General features: G+C 42.1%; 1 pseudogene; it reads right to left on the reverse strand.

Annotated features, from left to right (window-relative positions):
* Nucleotides 1-167: 167 nt before the first annotated feature.
* On the reverse strand, nt 168-15982 carry LOC129849078 (myosin heavy chain, fast skeletal muscle-like; annotated as a pseudogene).
* Between the last annotated feature and the right edge of the window lie 5743 nt (nt 15983-21725).

The raw sequence follows: 21725 nt of genomic DNA on the forward strand, positions 1-21725 counted from the left end.
TTTCCCCAGTATCGCTACCTTTAGTACATAAACCACTCTATTCAAATCCTCTGTTCTATTATTTTCTACAGATTTCAAAACAAATCCCTCTCCATGTTCAGGTTTTTGAGCCTGCTGTCCCAGTCCCTTTACCTTGAGCTGTCCCTGGACATTCCTCAGCTGTTTCTGGGCCTCAGACGCCTGCCTGTTGGAGTGGCTCAGCTGGATCTCCATCTCATTCAGGTCTCCCTCCATCTTCTTCTTCACCCTCAGGGCATCATTCCTGCTCCTGACCTCAGAGTCCAGGGTGCTCTGCATGGAGTCAACCACCCTCTGGCTGTTCCTCTTGATCTGCTCCATCTCCTCGTCCTTCTCAGCGATCTTCCTGTCCACCTCACCCTTGATCTGGTTCAGCTCCAGCTGCACACGCAGAATCTTGGATTCCTCGTGCTCCAGTGTTCCCTGGACAAACAGAAGCAGTCAGGCCAATTGTGTTCAATACATTTGGATGTAGGAATGAAATATATATGACTACAATAAACTCCAATACAAGGATCATCGGACTGTAGTTTGTACCTCAGCCTCCTCCAGAGCGGTCTGGATCTCAGACTTCTCTGTCTCCACGGTCTTCTTGGCCTTCTCCAGCTCATGGATGCTCTTGCCAGTCTCTCCGATCTGCTCAGTCAGGTCAGAGATCTCCTCTGCACACACACACACACACAGGATCAGTTTACACTTGGGAGATTTTCAGTGGATATCACCAATGCACAGAAGTTGACATTGAATCATAATAACAGTGAATGTATTAACAGCAATTAATATTGCTAATGAAACATGAGCCAAATAGAACTGCTGTTAAATGCTCACGTTGCAGGTTCTTGTTCTCTCTCTTCAGAGTCTCCAGATGATCCAGAGCCTCCTCGTAGGAGTTCTTCATCTTGAAGAGTTCAGTGCTCATAGAGCGAGCCTCCTTCTGAGCTCCTTCCAGCTCAGCCTGGCCCTCCTCATACTTCTGCTTCCACTCTGCCAGAACCTTGGGAAATCCATAGGATTTTCATTAGAAATCGAAGATGAAGAGTTTTTAAATTAGAAATGTGCAACAATTATACAATTGATAAAAAAGATAGGTTTATTAATTTTCACCTTGTCAAAGTTCCTCTGCTTCTTGTCGAGGTTGGCGGCCAATGCGTTGGCTCTCTCAACATCAATCATGAGGTCCTCCACCTCTCCCTGCAGCCTCTGCTTGGTCTTCTCCAGGGAGGCGCACTTGGAGTTGGTCGCCTCAATGGTCTCCTCGGCCTCCTGCAGACGCTGGGCCAGCTTCTTCCTGTTTGACAACAGAGGTCGGTTTTATAGATTGAAAGATATGTTTCAATACATGGTGATGTAACATTTTCTCAGAGTCCCCTACCACCCTCACCATCCACACCATATTTGAGTTTTTCTGTTGCGTGTGACTCACTTGGCCTCCTCCAGCTCCTCTGTGCGCTGGATAGCATCAGTTTCATACTTAGTCCTCCACTGAGCCACCTCACTATTGGCCTTGGACATGCCGCGTTGCAGCTCTGCCTTGGCCTCCTGCTCCTCCTCAAACTGCTCCCTCAGGAGGTCACAGTCATGGCGGGCAGACTGAACACCGTGGGCCAGTGCGTTTTTAGCCTGTGAGAAAGAAGGACAAGGAGAGATGAGTGAGATAGTCAAACAAATTATGTGGACTTCTTTACGTGAAGCTGTGCAGTTTGTTGCTAACGTTACTTTGCTACCTGCCAAAATTACGGTTTTACTTTTTAATTACAGTTTTGTATTACATTTTTTCCCTCCTTTTTAGATTAAACTTTTTCACCCCTGACGCTTTATCTGGACTTGGTTCTACACGACCTCCTCCAGCCGAAGCTAAGTAGTAACATTAACATTATGCCTTCTAATTGCAGTCGCTGTACTCATAATATACAGGAGAACTATCGCCTTATGGTGAGGATAGTCTTGCTGCAAGCCCAGCTTCAGACGCAATCGTTAGGCAAGGGTCATTTAAGTGTAGAAAAAGGTTAAACAGAGTCGGTGCCAGCAGTAAGTACAGATAGTAGTATAAATCCCTCACACATTCCCCTCAGCCAGACAATTTCTTATGGCTTCTGGAAGGAAATGCTGTAGGAATGCTCAACCGGTGTCGCTCATTCAGCTGACAGAAACTTTCAACCGGTTTTCCCCATTAGGCAACGAGTCGGAGTCAGAGGCCAAGCCTTCTCTGGTCTCTCCTCCACCAGTTACGGGGTCTGAGACGCCGAAGCCTCCCACCATTAGCTCTAACAAATTGAAACCCCTACTCATTGGCGACTCCATTACCTGCAGTATTAGACTTAAAAAGAATCAACCAGCGATCATACACTGTTTACCAGGAAGCAGGGCTACCGACGTAAAGGCTAATCTGAAGATGGTGCTGGCTAAGGCTAAAACTGGTGAGTATAGGGATATTGTTATCCACGTCGGCACCAACGATGTTAGGATGAAACAGTCAGAGGTCACCAAGCGCAACATAGATTCAGCGTGTAAATTAGCTAGAAAGATGTGTCGGCATCGAGTAATTGTCTCTGCCCCCCTCCCAGTTAGGGGTGTGATGAGCTTTACAGCAGAGTCTCACAACTCAATCGCTGGTTGAGAACGGTTTTCTGACCCTCCCAAAAGATAGAATTTGTAGATAATTGGCCCTCTTTCTGGGACTCACCCACAAACAAGACCAAGCCTGGGCTGCTTAGGAGTGCCGGATTCCATCCTAGCTGGAGGGGTGCTCTCATCTTATCTATGAACATAGACAGGGCTCTAACTCCTCTAGCTCCACAATGAGATAGGGTGCAGGCCAGGCAGCAGGCTGTTAGCCAGCCTGCCAGCTTAGTGGAGTCTGCCACTAGCACAGTCAGTGTAGTCAGCTCAGCTATCCTCATTGAGACGGTGTCTGTGCCTCGACCTAGGTTGGGCAAAACTAAACATGGCGGTGTTCGCTCTAGCAGTCTCACTGGAATAAAGACCTCTTCCATTCCTGTCATTATTGAAAGAGATTGTGATATCTCACATCTCAAAATAGTAATGTTAGATCCCTTAATTCCAAGGCAGTTATAGTCAATTAACTAATCACTGGTCATAATGTGATTGGCCAAACTGAAATATGGCTTAAGCCTGATGAATTTACTGTGTTAAATGAGGCCGCTCCTCCTGGTTACACTAGTCTCTGAGGGTGGAGAGACAGTAGGAGTCTCTGAGGGTGGAGAGACAGTAGGAGTCTGAGAATGGTGTAGTCACCGTCTATGTAAAGATATGGCTCTAAACTCTCAATTTTGTGTCCCTTACCTTGACCTCCTCCTCAATCGCCCTCTTCAGCTCCTCCACCTGCTGGGTGAAGGCCTGTTTGCCTCTGGTCAGCTGAGACACCAGAGCTTCCTTCTCCTCCAGCTGGCGACCAAACTCACCTGCAGGGACAGAGGAACATCTTGTTAATAGGGTCTCTGTTCTCTAAGATTGAAAATGGATTCTGAGGTATCATAGGGCAATGTTAGGTGGTGAATAGTACAGTAGAAGCTATGTGGATATAGCCCCTAATACATGTTGTGTTCTACTGAAGGAAAGCATTGGCTTGTTGATCATTGTTGAAGGTACCATTTTCTGTCAGGAGTCTGGCTCTCTGTCCGCTGATGTCGTTGACCTGGCGAACATTCTCATCATTCTTAGTCTTGAGCTCACTCAGCTGGTCCTCAAGAGTACGGCACATCTTCTCCAGATTGCCCTGTTAGTGAAACATGTTCCATCATTCCTTTATATATGTGACTCCTGTCAACTTCAGTAGTTGACCCTCCTCAACACTGCTTGATCAAAGCATTACTACTCACCTTAGCCTTGGCGACGGCCTCCATGTTGCTAGAGAGGTCATCAATCTCCATCTTGTACTCGCTCTTCTCCTTCTCCAGCTTCTGCTTGACGCGCTGCAGGTTGTCGATCTGCTCCCCGAGCTCAGCCACACTGTCGGCCTGCTTCTTGCGCAGAGCGGCGGCTGTGGCCTCATGCTGCAGGGTGGACTCTTCAAGATCACGACGCAGCTTCTGGAACTCAGCCTCACGCTTCTTGTTCATCTCAATCTGAGCAGCAGTGGCGCCTCCGGCCTCCTCCAGCCTCTCGCTGATCTCCTCAAGTTCCCTGGAGAGATCGGCCCTCTGCTTCTCAACCTTAGCCCTGGCAGCACGCTCAGCCTCAATTTCCTCCTCCAGCTCCTCAATACGGGCCTAGAACAGGGGGCAGGAGCAGGGGGGATGAACACTACAATACAGTTGAAACAATTGAACCTCACAAAATAATACTAGTATGTATATTTTACATAAATGTGTTTAATAAAAGCCAGTTACAGTAATATATTCAGTAGACAATGTCCCATGCAGGAGCCAACCCCTCATAGGTAAGAAGTTAGACAGAGGACTCTAGATGGATATAAGCCATTATAAGCCATATAAGCCATTTTAACATGGATATTGTCCCAATCTGACCCTCAAACCATCATGGTCACCTAATAATCCCCAGTTTACAATTGGCTCATTCATCCCCCTCCTCTCCCCTGTAACTATTTCCCAGGTCGTTGCTGCAAATGAGAACGTGTTCTCAGTCAACTTACCTGGTAAAATAACGGTAAATAAATAAATAAATTGCCATTGAGGGCTGAGTGGGGATGGTAAGAAGTACCAACAAGAAACACCATCTTCCAACCTACTGAGCCATCAGAAGCCACCTGGAAAACTGTCTGCTTCCAGAAAAAGTGTATTTTTTTTAAAGGAAATGATTCAAGTCTGTGCTTTTCTGTACTGGAGCTTATATCCTGTACTGTACCTGGAGTTCCTTGATCTTCTTCTGCAGCTGAGCTCCCAGAGACTGCTCATCCTCAACCTTGCTGAGGAGCTGGGTGGTCTCAAACTCCTTCCTAAGAAACACAAACACGTTGATTGCAGAGTTGGTTTTGTTTTGATAGTGTAAAGGCAGAGGATCATACCATTCACTTTGCTATTAAGAATCAAATGCTAATTCATAATAACAAGTATTAGTCAAGAACAACCATTATAGCAGGTAATACTGTAGTCATAGGTTTGTGTTTACTTCTTGATTTTCTCATCAGCTTGCTGCTTGTCATTCTCCAGGTCCATTATGGACTCCTGGGCCAGTTTCAGATCTCCTTCCAGCTTTCTCTTGGATCGCTCAAGGTCCATACGGAGCTTCTTCTCTTGCTCCAGAGAACCCTCAAGCTAGAAGATAAAAACACATATATTGTTCAAATCTAAACAACTGAAGATAATATCATTTTACATGCTATCATGGCCAAAATGTCAAACTCCACTCACGTCGTCCACTTGCTGTTCCAGCTTGGTCTTTGCCTTGGTCAGAGTGTTGACTTTGTCCTCCTCTGCCTGCAGGTCATCCAGTGTCTGCTGGTGGGCCTCTTGGAGGGCTTTCTTCTCCTTGGTCAGCTTGGCAACACTCTCATCCATAGACGCCATCTCCTCTGTCAGGTTTTTAATCTGGAAATGGCCACAACATAATTCGTCTTTGGTCACTTCACCATAAAGGGGAGATAGAGTTTGTTATATATTGCATTCAATTCATTTAGATTAGAACTGCATCAACAATTACTGTACTATATATTCAACACTAGATGTCAGTGTTCACCATGCCAGTGTACTGAATGGAAGTCATAAATGAGCAGAACATGCAATGAATGTTGGGAGTACCACACAACTGAAATTCTACTATTGTACAACGTGAATTCCATTTCTGTTAAGCTATGTTTTGAGGTGATTATTGTTTGGTTAGACTGTCTATGGTAAGACACAAGACCTTGTTTTCAGTGGCGTGCTTCTCCTTCTCCACTTTGGCCAGGGTGAGCTCCAGGTCATCAATGTCCTTCTTCAGCTCAGAGCACTCATCCTCCAGCTTTCTCTTCTTGGCAGTCAACTCAGCATTGATCTCCTCCTCATCCTCCAGCCTCTCGGTCGTCTCTTTGAGTTTGGCCTCCAGCTGGATCTTGCTCTTGATGAGCCCCTCACACCTTTCCTCAGCATCGTTCAGACTCTCTCCTTCCTGGTTTCAGAACAGGGGGGAAAACATCAGAGGCCTCACTTTGTGTATTGAAGGTCAGAGTAAATCAATCGAAATTCATGAGATATATAAAGTATATAACATTGGCAATAAAAAGGTGTGTTCATATGTATGTAAATTTGACAGTAATGATTATTGTTTTTTCACCCACAGATGCTATTTGGAGTGCCAGGTCGTTCTTCTCCTGCGTCAGGGCCACCAACTTCTCCTCCATTTGCTTCTTTGTGGCCAGAGCCTTGGCCAGGTCTGTCGTCATCTTGTCATAGTTCTCCTTCATGTTGGCCAGCTCCTTCTCAGTCTCAGCGCTCTGCAGCAGGGGCTTGATCTTAAAGTACAACTTCATCCATGGCCAGGTTTTCACATTCATGAATGAGCGGATGTTGTACTGGATGGCGTAAACTGATTCTCTGGTCGACAGAAAGGACAGAGTGACATGGTGAGTGACATGCTTAAAGCTACATTCTGTGACTCGAAGAACAACAAAATCCCCCCCCCCCCCCCCCACCACCGATGTTTGTTTACAGCTGAGGAATGGGGCTAGGAAAATGTAACCCCTCTTAAATTCATAGACAGCACTCTAGATGCAAGTACTGACAGTTCGTGCATTCTAAGCTCATGAGGCATTTTATATACTTCAAGAATGAATGGGTAAATTCCACAAATGTAATTGACAATTGAACACCCAAATCCTAAACTCCAGCTATAGAGCTAGAATCCTTAGTTGCTACATCCATTTCTGGACTAAATGAATTAACCCAAAAGCTTTAGTAGACCATTATAAGATGTACTTTCTCATTCTGAACAACTCAGAGCAGATACAGTATGTAATCATAATGCATTAGATACAGGTGGTTGACAGAAAGCTTTGCCAAGATGTCTACTATTCCTCACCTCCTCTCCATCATCTTGCTAAACTCTCTCCTCATGAGGAATCCACGGCTGAGAGCCTGGACCATGCCGACCAGAGTGGCCAGCTTCTCATCTCTCATCTCCTCCAGGACACCCAGCAGACCGGCTTTGAAGAACACCTGAGACACAGGTTAACATGGTCAATGGAACCACAGATGTTGGCAGATAGAAAGGGTTGAATCAAAAGAGGGGAACAACACCACTAGATAGATTTAAACAACATTAACTTTGCAACGGTTACAAACAAACCATGGGATCGGTTGTTTCTAAGTTGGTAGTTATTGTACAGTTGTAGATTAATAATATACAGATACCTGCAGCCATACCACTATAACACAATGCACATGGTAACGAGTTTAGTTTTTCTTCTATACTTGTGACGAATGACTTTGAAAAAATAAACAGTCCAATGTTTTTCCAACTTTCTCCATTTACATGAAGAAGAAAGAACAATAGAATGGATAGATCAACTGGAGACATTTTATATGGTACAGGTTTAAATTATTATTCAAGTTGTGTTTTGTTGTCAGCTTTTACTGGGTGTTTTTGACTGACCTTGGTGTGTCCAAACTTGTAATCCTCGTGATTTACATCAATGGACCCAAGCAGCTTCTCAGAAGCCTTCTTGTTGTCCATGAACTGGCCCTCAGGGATGACACTGGCATTCAGTACTTTGTACCTGAAAGAGGAGACATTTTTAACATATGTCAAGTTGTAATATGTTGGTTATATTACGTAAAAGGTAAGACTATTCTGATGCTGGGAAAACCCTTGGAGTGCGTGTGTGTGTGCGTGCTTGTGCATATGTACCTCTGCTTGAAGTCAGCATAGATGATTCTGCTGGGGAAGCCCTTTCTGCAGATCCTGATACCCTCCAGTACACCATTACACCTGAGCTGGTGGATAACCAGGAAGTTCTCCATCAGACCTGGTAAAACAAAACAAGTCTCTTTTAATACTCATAAACAGGTTATAGATTGGGATTGTTAAGGTTACTGGTACTGTACTGATAAGATGACATATTTAACTCAATATTTCTTGTACCTGGAGTCTTTGACTCGTTGGGGATCAGGCAGCGCACAAAGTGAGGATGAGTGCTCCTCAAGTTGGTCATCAGCTTATGTAAGTTCTCCTGTAAGGGGGTTACAAACCATATTCTCATTTATGATAATCGATGCACCTTTTGAAGGACTGAATAAGCACATTTCAAAAGCTCACCCTGAACTGGGAGGACACTGTCTGCATGGAACCACCCTTCTTCTTGCCTCCTTTCTTGGCTTTATCTGTTAAAATGGGGGAAAGTAAAAGATAACTAGAAAAGTACATTTCCTGGAGCAGGTGGAATAAATAGAATAATAAAAAGAGTATGTAAGAAATCTAGAGTGGTCTTGTCTTCAGCAAGCACACTAATTATAAACCAGAGAATCTCTGGTTAACTTCACACGTATCTAGAGGCAAATGCTGCCAATGAGATTGTTTAAAATAACAGTTATTGTTTTATTAATTTAACCGAGTGTATGAATAAATTAACCCAGAGATAAACCCTGAGAAATTGTGATACATTCAAAGACTTTAAAGAACATTACGGTCTGAGTTATAGCTAGTATTTAGTTAAATATTGTGACGTGATGCTAGTCTTACCCTCAGGAGGGGGAGGGGGATACAGGGCAGCCAGAATTTTGACTCCGGACTTCTGGTACAGTTGACAAACTGAGTCGTTCAGGGGGTCCTTGTTCTTCTCCAGCCACCCAGTGATGTTGTAGTCCACAGTTCCGGCGTAGTGCACCAGGGAGAAGTGGGCCTCTGCCTTGCCTTTGGCAGGCTTGGGCTTCTCAAATGCATTTGTTTTGCCAAGATGCTGGGCGTACAGCTTGTCCTTGAAGGTGGTGTCTGAAGACTTGGGGAACATGCACTCCTCTTCAAGGATGGAGAAGATGCCCAATGGCTTTACGAAAAGAGATGAATATCAAATTAGTGATATTTCCATTTAGCATCACATTTATTCCTTTAGTAAACATGCTATTATAGGATTATATTCCTTTAGGGACACATAATAGGAAACATATTGAGTTCTCAACAGTCAGTGGCGTATATTAATGGGTGCCAAGGGAAGTGAGGTTTCCCCAAAAATTGACATATAATATAATGTATCTTTTGTCTCTCTTAGCAATAGGCTGAATATATCTCACCAGGTAAAGCAAAACTGCGCCCCTCTGTCTCTGAATGTGTAGTAGCCCTTCTATCTGATACTGTCTGGTCAAAAAGAGTATGATATTGTGGCATTGAATGCAAAAGAAGCCAGAGAGCATTTTGCCTCCCTTGATTATTTTTTTGTATACAATAACAGCGAATTATGTGAGGATGTGGGTGTCAGAGTTGAGCTAAACTGAGTGAGCTAATCTGTGAATGGTCCTGGTGCACGAAAAAATGTGTCAAGTGAAGCCAGTTTGGATTTGTCTTCACACCAAATCAAGCCAAACGTCATTGACAGAAAGAAAAACTTAAAATGTTGCATCTCATTTTGTTGTTGTCCTCTGGAGGATAGCTAGCTAAAATGGGCCCTTTCCTAAATTGGCCATGGATGGAGATAGGGACTTTTACTCATAGTTTTACTTAATTCCCCATCCTGGCCAATGATTCTAACACCAATTCTGACCCAACCATAAATTAATACATTGTGCTTTTGGTCAGAGAGGATGGAAGTTCAAAATGTAGCTAGATGTAGTAGGCTAAGGAAAGGAAGTTAGAATAGCGAGCAAGCATTTTAGCCAGGTAGCCTAGGACAACATTTTTTTAAAGCGTTTTCTGCAACATGAAAGAGAGGAGGATGGCGTTTCCATGTATTTTCTACTTACTCACACAAACACATCAATTAGTACCATGGACAGCCACATGATATTTAGCTTACGTTGATTGGACTAAAATATATATATTTTTTAGTTTTCACTGTATTAGACTAAGCATAGGTGATTTGATGATGTTGAAATGGCGCTGGAATATTGCAGGGAGGCAGCTCTTGTTATCTTTGCGACTTGCGGTAACTCTCTGTGGTCCTAAATCAATAGATGTTTAGTGGTCCGAAAATGGTAAAAAGATGTACTTGACTGACCATGCTGTAGGTCATGTAACTGTTTGTTACATGCATTATGCTTTGTGGACTCCACAAGACAGATGTTGCTCTCCGGTTTTGTGATGAAACAAAGATGTGGTTGAATTTATTCTGCCACTGTGTCTTCTTATTGTCTCGGCCTTAGGCCTATTTATCACAGTGTCAAAGCATGTAAACTATCAGGTTACAGAGCAAACAACGCAATTATCACAACACGTAGGTTGTTAGATGGATTTTTTTGACTCGATTGGCTTCCCCAGTGATTTTAATACTGTATATGTTGTACCACTGTGATAATATATCACACAGCGCTCCAAATGAGCTTTGCTGTTATGGTCCATTATAATGGTCCAATAAAATCCTCACAGACAGCTTACCTTCTCAATAAGCTCAATGCAGGCAGCCAAGTCCATGCCGAAGTCAATGAAGGCCCAGACGATTCCCTCCTTCTTGTACTCCTCTTGCTCCAGGACGAACATGGTGTGATTGAAAAACTGTTGCAGTTTCTCATTGGTGAAGTTGATGCACAGCTGCTCCATGCTGTTGTACTGTTGATGGAGTTTTAAAAAGGATAATTTCATCATACAAGACTGTAATCCATCTCAATCACATCTAATTGTCTTGTTCTGTTGTCATACTCACATCAAAGATCTCAAACCCGGCAATGTCAAGCACACCGATATAGAACTGCCTTGGATTCTTGGTGTCCAACATCTCATTGATACGGATGACCATCCACAAGAACATCCTCTCATAGATGGACTTGGCCAGAGCACTGACTGAGTTATTAACCTGCAATGATAATACCTCAAATTAATACATGAGATATTGACCATGTCTCGTGATAAGGTGAAACAAGCTTGGGAAAAACAAAAGCAATAAATTCGTCCCCAAAATAAATCCAGTGCTCAGAAAATGGTAGATGCTGTGTTTGGCTGCCTTACCTGAGGCACAGTCTGTCCCTTGGTCACAAACTCGTTGCCGACCTTCACTCTGGGGTAGCACAGAGCCTTCAACATCTCAGCTGAGTTCAGGCCCAGCAGGTAGGCGATTTTATCAGACACTGGAGAGAGAACCAACAACAACAGACTCAGGAACACAAGATCACTTGTTTCTGATTTCACACTGACAAAATAGTTTGGTTAACTTCTTTGTGGGTTAGGTTTTGATTCACCCACATTTCTGGAGGTTGGAATTTGTTCTCGAAAAATGATCTCCTGCCTGACTTTCATGTGGCACTGTCTGTTTTAGGTGTTCTATTTCTATGTTGGGGAATGGGACTAATGCTCTACATATTGTATATCTATGAGTGGGACTCACCCTCTGTGCCGTCTGGCTCAGCCTGCTCCTCACGCTGCTTCTGCTTGAATTTCAAGTTTCCATGGTGCAATACAGCTCCTGTCAGCTTGTAGATGCCAACCTTCTCTTCATTAGTGAAGCCCAGGATGGTAATGGCATCCTGATATTAAAGAGGAAGTACAACAGTGATGAACTGAACTGTAGTTTGCTCAGTTACACTACAGTTCTGTGCTGCTCACTGCAGAACAAATGGGATGGATTGATTTGACTGGCTTCTCTGTTCCACATGATTGCGCTTGGCCAACACATTAGTAGATGGCAGCACAGTTCCACAGGGCACTTAGTGGTATTCTCTTGTGGAAGGCATGAAGAGTTCCTTGAGGCACATGCCTAACTAACACAAGGCATTTAGAATCAAACAAAAACATACATGAACATTCCCAGCTGCCACCAAGTTGGAATTTCACAGTACATTCAGTTGGTATGGTGTTCCTATCCATTCCATATCTAAAGTTTGGTTAACCCTTTGTTTGACTCACATCTGTGGCATCCAGCTCTTCATTGTCATTGATGCTGGCCACAGTGATCTGTCCCTGGCTGCACATGGGGAAGTCGTAGGGGTTAGTGGTGATGAGCGCCATTTCTGTGGACAACAGAGAACAGCTTGTCAGTTAAATCTCTTAGAATTCTGCTGTCCTACCTTTACAGTTTTTGGGGTGGGTGGTGCAGTGGGTTAAGGTACTGCATCTCGGTGCTACAGGCGTCACTACAGACCCTGGTTCAATTCTGGGCTGTATCACAACCGGCCGTGATTGGGAGTCCCATAGGGCGGCACACAATTGTCCCACCGTCGTCCGGGGTTAGTGTTTGGCCTGGGTAGGCTGTCATTGTAAATAAGAATTTATTCTTAACTGACTTGCCTAGTTAAATAAAGGTTAAATACAAAAATAAAAACAGTATCTGTCCCTCCTCTACTCAATAGATGGACTCAAGGATACATGTAGTATATAATAAATAGCATAAAGCGGGATCTGAGACTTGTGGACTAGTGCATCACAGTGCATTACTTGATAGATATTTCCCAAAGACCTTCCAAATGTCTAGATGCCTTGTTACCTTGGATGTACTCATTGTAATAGTATTATTACTGTGTATTATGAATATTTTTTATATATTCCATAGATGGGGGTGGGAATAATTTCCCCTGAACCTCTACTTTGTCGTACCAACTAGCTCAGGTTTGTGGCCTGTCATCATCTGGAAGAAGATGTGGTAGCCTCTCTCATCGGGCAGCTGGAAGGACACTCTGGACTTCTCCAGCAGGTCTGAGAGAGAAGGAGATAGAGATGGGGAGAGAAAGAGAGAGAGAGAGAGTGAATGACAGAAAGAGGAAGAGGAGAGCGAGAACAAGAGAGAGCAAGAGATACATTTCAAAAATGATCTGTGTGAATTTAGGAAAGCATTGAGAAACGATCAAAACCAACTCACAGGTTTCAATGTCAGCTTTAGCCAGTTTACCACCTTGGAAGTGAATCCTGATGAATTTACCCTGTAGTAGAGCATGGGGGTTAGAAATAGGTTAACAAATTAATCTTAACATTTTATTTTATTTTGATAGACCTCTTTAAATGTTATAGTTTGTTGGATTGATGTTGGGTCTATTGACACAGTTGTAGGATCCAGTTTGCTACAGCAGAGGAAATGTGAATTATGATGTGGATTATAAATAATGGACATTGTTTTGTTGGGTTGATAAAACAAAATATTACAGCAAATTAAGTCTGACATTTTAAAGAGGAAAATTCACATTTTAAAACCTCTATAAGTTTGAATGTCAAATTTTATGCAAAAAAACAGTGATCAAAATAACGTCTAAAATCTGAATAACAAAAGGGAACTACTGAAATACATTTTTCCAATATAAGGTAACTTCCACAGTATGCCCTTCATACTTACAAAGCGAGACGAGTTGTCGTTCCTCACTGTCTTGGCATTACCGTAAGACTCCAGCAGAGGGTTAGCTGCAATGATCTGATCCTCAAGAGACCCCTGATTGAGACAAACAAAAGTTGCTCAAAAACTGGTAAGCTGGTAAAGTTTGTTTTTCTCAATAGCTTGAAACAGGATTCACCACTGGAAAAACAGTTTACACAGCCAACCAAACTGAAATGTGTTAAAAAGGCAAACCTAAGAACAACTTACCTGCATTTTGCCAGGTTCTGCTTCCTTCTTGGCACCAGACACTGCAATGGTGGCAAAGTACTGGATGACACGCTTGGTGTTGACAGTCTTTCCTGCACCGGATTCTCCACTGGTTTATATGACAGAGAAAGAGGGGTTTTAGTTACATGTCCGAGTGTCAGATTGGCTTTCACTAAGAAATAGCATAGAAAAATACATTGTTAACCTGTGTTGTGACATAAGTCTTTAACAAATAGTTCCACTCATCGACTCGTTATTACACATAGCCTAATGCTCAAATCCATTCATAATGTCATATATTTCATCACACCAAGTGGCCCAACTTATTACAATAGGAACACTTTCTCAAGTGACATTTTAGTAAACAACTTACGTAATCAGGACGGACTGGTTCTCCTTATCTGGAACCAAAAAACATATTGCTTATCATACTCAAGCAACATTCAGGGGACATTATTTAATTCATAGCATCATCACGAATTTCAATTTGGAACATTTTCCATTCAAGGGTAGTGAAATCAGATATTCCCAGCAAACTGTTATTACCTAGACTAGAAAACAGTAGATACCTCTGAAGCATATTTCAATTTCCATTGATGCATCCATCCATCTATCCATGAGCACTTAATGGACATCTATCCAACCAACCATCCATCCCTCCATCCATCCATCAAACCATCCATCCAACCATCCAACTATCCATTCCTCCATCCATGAGATCTCGTACCAATCATCATGAACTGAAAGGCGTTGTCAGAGACGGAGAAGATATGGGGTGGAGCCTCCATCCTCTTCTTCCCTCTGTAGGCGTTGACAACCTCTGCGTCGTACACTGGCAGCCACTTGTAGGGGTTTACCGTGGCACAGAAGAGCCCAGAGTAGGTCTGGATGAAAGCATAATTACATTTGTGGATTAGTAAAGTCAGATGTACTTTTACCTGGATTTATGTGAGGATGTGGGTGTACTTTGGTAAACTGATTTGGGTCTACTGTATTGATATGTTTTGGTTTCTACCGTTCATTTATGTGTAGTAATGTATGTGTGAATGTATGTGTGTGTTTGTATGTGCAGGTTTCTTACATAGATCATCCATGCTGCATAACGCTCTTTGAGGTTATACAACACAGAGGCTTCATTCAGGTAGGTCATCATGGCCATGTCCTCAATCTTGTCATACTTAGGGGGATTCATCTCGAAGATGTCTGCATCTTTGAACTCTTTTCCTTCCTGAAATAGTCAGGAATATAGATTACACACAGATCACGGCCCAGTACATCACTGGGGCCAAGCTTCCTTCCATCCAGGACCTATATAATAGGCGGTGTCAGAGGAAAGCCCAAACAATTGACTCCAGTCTCCCAAGTCATAGACTGTTTTCTCTACTACCGCACGGCAAGCGGTACCGGAGTGCCAAGTCTAGGACCAAAATGCTCCTTAAAAGTTTCTACCCCATAAGACTGCTGAACAATTCCTCAAATGGCCACCGGACTATTTCAATTGCCCCCCCCCCCCCATTTGTCTTGTACACTGCTGCGCTGTTTATTATCACTTCACCCCTACCTACATTTTCAAATACCTTGACTAACCTGTTGCACATTGACTCGTTACCGGTACCCCCTGTATATAGCCTTGTTATTTTACTGTGTTACTTTTTATTATTTGTTTTACTTTAGTTTAGTTGGGAAATATTTTTATAGCTCTTCTTGTACTGCACTGTTGGTTAAGGGCTTGTAAGTAAGCATTTCACGCTAAGGTCAAAACTTGTTGTATTCGGCGCATGTGACAAGTAAAGTTTGATTTGATGAAAGTGGACATGACTGATCGCTTTCTGCTCATTAATATTACAGTTCAATCCAACATTTAATCCACTACTTAGTTATCATCCACTGACACATAACTGGTGATTCTTGACTAGTCAATATCAAAAATTCCATGCCAATTTTAAATAGTAGTTTTAAACATCATGTGTTTGAAGGTAATATTCTGCTTACAAAAACAAATAAATGTTTAATCTATATGTTGTTACTGATGACATATTGTCTATTGAAATGTTTTTAATCATTTTGATGATTTTTCAAGAAACAGAGTAATTACACACACTTGAACTTGAATAGTTTTCAGATCAGACTTACCTCCTTAGTGCCGTCAGGTTTCGTGACTGTTACAGTACACTTCCCGTCGGCCCTGGCAGTGACCAGACCCTTAAGGTACAGCTCCGCCTTGTCTGTCACATAGCAGGAGTTCTTTGAATCAAAGGGTGCGGTTTGTGCCTCAATCCTTTCCCTCTCAGGCTTACGGAGGTATATGGCAGCCTTGCCGTAGATTTGCATCTCAGCGTCCGTACTCATGGTGACGGATTACTAGGAAAGAGATGAAACAAGAAACATGATTGACTCTGTGGTGCTTCCTCCGCAGTCAACAGAGTTAAGTGAGCGGTATCTCTCCGAAGACTCAAACCATTTCTCACCTTTTTCCCTCCTACAGATGAATATGTACTCCTTGGAGGACCCTGTGAAATGTAAGGTGTTGTGAAAAAGCACAAGTCTAAAGCCTTACCATTTTAATGCCCAAACGTCAAAAAAAACAAAAACATTTAACTATATAATTAATGCCATGTCAAATTCAACTACAGGTGCAGCTGCCAACTTTTATTTTCCTAGTGGCATCTCACTTTACTACACATTCTGTCATATATTGAAATAAATACCCCTGAAAACCCTGTTAAAATCTTGTCCTCTCCCTTCATTTACAAACACCACTTTTGGACATAAAAGGAACTTACAGATTTGAAGTAATACACATTTAAAGAAAAACTTTTTTTTTTTTTTTTTAAACCAATGGCACTCAATCAATTAATGACATGTATTTATAAAGCCCTTTTTACTGGATTACACTTGTTTGCATATTGTCAAATCTTAAGAGACATGCAGAAGTCAATTCAAACAGTGCAGTTAGCTGCTGCCTCAGTTGCTGAGTGCAAAGATGAGACAAATATACAAATCTAAGGAGGTGGAGAGGTCTTACCACAGAGGAAGAAGGTTTCTGACTTATGGATGCTGGGGCCTCAGCCTCCTTATATCTGGTTGGAAGTGCCACCCAGGCAAAAGTTAATTATGGACCACTCTGGGAAAGGAAATGGATTGTAGGAGAGACCTCTGTGTGTCTGTGTCTCCCACCTCCAGGAGCACCACACTCCCATGACATTACTTTTTAATGTCAAATTTGTCTCTGAATTGAATTTCACTGAGTTTACGTAAATGAGAGATGTCATTAATAATAATTATGACAATATCAAAAGTTTGATTCATCCCAATGTTACTTCTACTGAACCTCAAATGAGTCCATATTTCCCCACTAGAACTAAAATAGTTTTCATTAAATCTAATCTGACCCTATTTAGTTCCATTTGAGTGGCATTAATCCTCATCAACAACTTTATATATATGTTCACCTATTATTTCTATGATTTAGCTTGTAAACACATCTGAACTGTCTCCTCACCTCATGCTTGTGACGGAGTTGGCCGTTACATCGTGCTTTGCTTAATTTGATGTATCACCCCTGTGGAACCATATTAAAGGAATATTTGAAAGCTAGAACGGACACATTCCAGCTTTCAATAACAGCTTATAAACCCGTTGAATCTAATGTGTTATTTATCTACAGTATGATCTATTAAAAAGATTCTGGAGGCGCTTTTATTTGTCTCACATTTCAGTTGGCTAAAACGGTCCAGTAGGATTCTTATGACACATTTCACCAGTACAGTATTTCAAACATCTTATCCACTCATATTGCTGACAGCGATATAGCTGTCTCAAACATTTATTACACTCTGAAGTTAACCGCTTAGCAGCTGAGCTGGCTTCAGTAAAACTGTTATAAAATGAATAGGGAATAGTTACAATAAAGTAACAGATTCCTTTACATTACATTACATTTTCACCACCTGAATACACCCTGTGTTTGGGCTGCTGTGTCCACCCAGCACATTAGTAGGGGAGACCAGGGTTGGTTGTCACTTTTTACTCTGGTGTGTATTTCTCATCACCAGTATATCTTATGAGGAAACCAATGTCTGTGTGTTTGGGGTGCTGTGTCCACCCAGCACATTAGTAGGGCAGACCGGGGTTGGTTGTCACTTTTTACTCTGGTGTGTATTTCTCATCACCAGTAATATCTTTTGAAGAAACCAATGTCTTGGGTTGAAATGGGAACCCTTTTTATCCTCATATCTTATTCCATCATGGAGTTTTGAGTCATCAAACACACTCTGTCCACTTGTGACAACCAGCCCCATCGCAGGGGCAGTATTATTCCACAATACTGATGATGTCACACAGTATGGGGTTTTTCTTTTGGGAAGAGGAAGTGATGCAATAGAGCAAACAGAATCTTAGCAATAGCCAAGTCTTTCTTTGAATGAACAATACTCCTAACAATATGCAGAATTTTATGCTTTAAGAAAAGCATATGACATTTCTATCTTGGCATTTAATGTATACTGGCAGTATACTCTATACAATACTGTATACCCCCCATGGCTTGACCTAGGAAGTCAGAAAATAGGTTTGAAATACAGCTCTCCCTTTCTTCTTTTCTCTCACAGTTCGAACATTTACAAAAAAACTAAAATTCCCCTCACATAAATGTTTTGTCATGCTCACATGAATTTCCCAGGGCCTCGTTTCCCAGGTGTAATATAACTTGAGCATTGCGATGATCGCACCAAATGCATCGTTATTTTACGAGACAATTTTTTAAGTGTTTCCCAAACAAGCACGTAGAGAAAACGTTGCATCTTTAGACCATTTGGTTTTTAAGAGACACATTACTAACAAAGGCTCTGGGAAACACCTTGACTACTAAAGAGACATCGTAAGAAGGTTCTAAAGATTATCTTAATGCTACGAAAGCTCAGACAATTCACTCATTTGAACCTTAAATATATTACAGCCCCATTTAGATTGGGAATAATTAGCACTCTGACAACCAACCCGTGAGACAACCAACCCCAGTCTCCCCTACAAGAAGCCCCAAGGGGGGGGAGCTACTGGATACACTAGTTGAGCAGGGAGCTGACCATCAAGGCCTTTTCATTTCTTGGACTGTGCTCTCGTCTTCACTGCAGCCAAGGTTTATTGTTTGATATATCTGCCAACGCAGCCTAATTCTGGCACTGAGGCCACTGTTATTAGACAAGATATTTACTTGCCGTGTTTGTGGGTGGAGAGAACATTAGCACCATGCAAACTAAATGTTGAGATTAAGTTATTTTAATGTGCAAAGATCTTGCATGATATATGACCTGTCGTGTACACCCGTCATGAGCTCCAAACTTGCTCTGGGCAGAAGTTACCCTCCGGGAAATAAACCAAATTTGAACTTTGATTGAAAGTGCAGTGATAGACATTTGGGTGACATTAAACCATAAACCAGATATCATTTTTCCATTGGAATTTGGTTATGCTTCAAGCATAATGATCACACATTGGAAATTCAACTATCTTTTAGCTGTCTTTATGAGTGGGTGAATATAGGTTGTAATCTCATTGATTAACATCTCAACCAAATATTACCCAATTATCCACGTTGAAATGACGTGGTGTGCCCAGTGGGATGACCTTCACAACAAGTTGATTTAGCTGAACCCGCTGTGTTAGTGCTTGGGGTGGAACAAGAGCCTGCACACCATGTGGATGGGCTGTCCAGAACAAGAGTTGCAGGCCCCTGGTATACTGTTATTAACTGCCAGATGTCATCAAGCAGTTGAGTAAACTGTCATTATAAAACTGTTTGTACATATTGGCACATGGGGGGAATCAAATAGTAACTCTTGATCCAATCCATTTTAAGGGTGCTTTAAACGATCAGTATGCTTATTACCCCAGAGCCTTGGCTCAAGTCAGCATTTCTTTTACATGAATCAATCCATTAAAATGTCACAGCCAGTAAACATCTAAATCTGGACATGAAAGGTCAGATGCTTGTGGCATGGATCCTCAAAACAACCTATCTTGGCTCGGTTATTTTCCAGGTCACATATCTTGCTGTAAATCTATTACGGTGTCAGCAATGTGAGGACCTTATGGTTGACTAATAAGGTCAAAATAATGTGCTGGCCTGTATCAGATCTCTCTGTGGTCCACAGTATAGGTATGAGGTGTTCACCTTTCAGCATGCAGTGTAAAGTCAATGGAGGGCTCAATGTAATATGAATCTAATACATTTACAAGAAGAAACACTTGGATCAAATGGGGAGCTGTTGGGTTTTGCAGAAAACTGTACAGATCTTTAGTCCAAATTATTCAAATTATTACCCCCTTTCAGTGACCTCCAACCATGGCCATGATATGAAACTGCGTGTCAGAAATGCATGTAGCCTATAGTCAATTGGCTTTATGACCCTCTGGGATTGCTTCATGATACCTGCTGAGCTGTTCTTGAAACAAAAATGTTATCCCATACAGTCGATGGCAAAGTTACAAGAAGTGTACCAAAGCAACAGATCATTTACATGCCCAATATGACCATGTTCAGAAATGTGTATATCAGAAATACATCCAGCTTCCACAGAAATATTTCTAAGGTAATTTGGCATTGCTTTATTGGCAGATCTGATGCCATTTGAGCCGTACACCAGAGGATGTGACCATATACGAAACAGGCTTATAACTGATATGGCCATTAATAAATAGACCAGTCAAATACCTGCTTCTTTTTGGACAGCTTTATTTTTAGACTTTCAAATGTAAAAACAACAGAGATAGCAGGAAGAACCAGTCAATGACAATATAAGTCAAGTCCATAACAGAGAACATCAATAAAACTGGGAATCCCACACCCTCCCTTCAGCTGCAGCTGTTGGAAAACAAGCGTCTCTGGGAGAGCAGGGGACTCATCCTAGCCAAGCCTTTTGGAACAGAAAAGACACGTGACAGTCTAATCCACTAAATGACCCCATCAAAGATCACTGTTTAGAAGTTAAACCCTTCACATCCAGTCGCACAATTGGAAGACTGATTTAAATCATGGGAAAAATGGGAAGTGTTCCTGTCTGCCGGTGAATGAGTTGAATAGAAGGTGTTGAATGGAAAGTTGTACAGTTTATTAACTGCTGCTTTGGTAATAGCCTTGATCTCTATGGCAGCTGTTATATCTGGGATGACTGAAGACCTGATGATAGGAGCCTCTGCTTTATAGTCCTGCGATTTATACCACAAACAGGGCCATGTACCAAAAAGTCATAACATGTCAAACAGTCATAATAACAGTCAACTTTAATATCGCAATCATCTAAATAATGTTGTACTCAACTTGTTGAATCATAATCAGGGTTGTGTTCATTAGGTACAGTGTAGCAAAACATTAAGAAGCTAGTGGCCAAGGGTTAGGGTTAGCTAAAATGCAAAATGTTAAAACTTAAAGCTGTATCCCATCTAGCCTGCAACTAATGTAAGCTTACAGAATGGGTAACTGTTCACTGCTCCAAAAACTGCCTTCTGACACCATGTATCTAGTCTGTGTTGACTGACTGTTGGGCCTTCATTCCAACCTCTCCTGCCACTGTGGATTCTATTTATAGCCTTCTCATTAAACTGTGAAGTCTATGTGTTTGGTAGGCCTATGCTGACAACGCTATCTGGCATCTAACTCATTGCAATTTGAACCCTCTGGTAAATCTGGATAAGTGTAACATTACCGAATACATGAAATGCTTTTTTCCTAAACGGGTATGGACTTGTTACTGCTTGTCTAATAATATATTGTTGAATTATTGCAAGCACCACTACGCAACAACCAAGCCACCCACTGTGAGATAATCCTGCTGCTGCCACTGCTCACATGCTCTCTGCTCCTTTTAATATACCAATGGTTCACATAATGGGTTGTGTACATAGCTAGCTAGTCTGGTGGTGACTGCAGAGTGTTAGCAAAGATACTTACTTTGCCCTATTCATATGGGGGAAATGGTGTAGTCGACAAGGATGTATTAATTTAAACACTGAATAATGTTATGCATAATGTTATGCCCCTGCCCGACGCCTCGAATCCAGGATAGAACAAACGGAGTACGCCGGGGCCCCCTCAATGTCCAGAGGG

Source organism: Salvelinus fontinalis, unplaced genomic scaffold, assembly GCF_029448725.1.
Source record: "Salvelinus fontinalis isolate EN_2023a unplaced genomic scaffold, ASM2944872v1 scaffold_1360, whole genome shotgun sequence".
NCBI classification, from domain to species: Eukaryota; Metazoa; Chordata; class Actinopteri; order Salmoniformes; family Salmonidae; genus Salvelinus; species Salvelinus fontinalis.